Raw genomic sequence first — 1,269 nt, forward strand, 5'->3', positions numbered from 1 at the left:
ATATATATATATATATATATATATATATATATATATATATATATATATATATAAACTTAAAAGTATTACAATTATTTCACTAAACATTAAATAAATTTAATAAAATGTTTTTAATAAATTATTAATTCACAAATCAGCTCTAAATAATAATAATGATAAATATTTTATAAATATAAATAATATATAAATAATACTTCATTCAATAATTCATTCAGTCAATCCAAATAGGATGGAATGAAAATCAATGGAGGGGTGTCCGATATACATTTTTATACTATACACGTCATCAAAACAAAACACTCATAGGATATGACGCTGAAAAATAAAAACAACAGCAGCTTTAAAGAGGATGAATTTAAATACACACAGTATGTTGAATAAAACACTACCCCTACACATAACACAAAAGAAACATCTATGGAAAAAATGGACTAGCAGGTTTTCAGGAATAAAGACACATACTTAATCGTCAATGCATCTAGTAAATCTATATATACAGTACAAGCCATGGCTAACAAAGGGAAAAACGTACTCGGTTACTAACGTAACCTCGGTTCCCTGAGATACGGGAACTTGTACTGCGTCTTGCTAGACGCATATGGGAAAAAGCTTTTTTTCTCCTGAACTGAAGCCTTTTTTCATTCACGCAGTGAAACTGCATGGCCATTGGTTCGTGTAGTGTATTAAAAAACGAACCAATGGCTAGGCAGCGGAGTTACACGAGCCTATGGCGACGAAGCCCGCCATGCCTGCCAAAGCCCGCCAGAATGGGCGGGGCATCTGGCTATATAAGCGGGAATTCGCCACAGGATTCTCAGGTTACTTCGACTGAAGCGATGACTGAGTCGTGCAGCTACATAGCACGGCTAGCAACGCAGTACTAGTTCCCGTATCTCAGGGAACCGAGGTTACAAAAGAAACCGAGTACGTTCCCTTTCGATACTACATTCGTACTGCGTCTTGCTAGACGCATATGGGAACACAGTACAATCACTCCGTGCTAATGTAGTGGAACGACTAAAAGTATCAAACTTCCATAAGCAACCAATGCCCATAGAGAAGTTAACAACAACCCAAGGCTAAGATGGGCTGAGCTTCCTGAGGTCACACCCGGCCTGGTTAATCGTTCCAGAGTACTCCTGTAACTTCGACACCCAGGGGTCGAGAGCTAACAGGGGAACTAATGCCAGAGAGCTTGAGCGTGATACGGCCAAGGACTCTCTGCCAGATCTGTTTACGCAGCGCATGTCACTTCAAGCGGAAAGGACC

Source organism: Sinocyclocheilus grahami, unplaced genomic scaffold (assembly GCF_001515645.1).
Source record: "Sinocyclocheilus grahami isolate Dianchi unplaced genomic scaffold, SAMN03320097.WGS_v1.1 scaffold428.1, whole genome shotgun sequence".
NCBI lineage: Eukaryota > Metazoa > Chordata > Actinopteri > Cypriniformes > Cyprinidae > Sinocyclocheilus > Sinocyclocheilus grahami.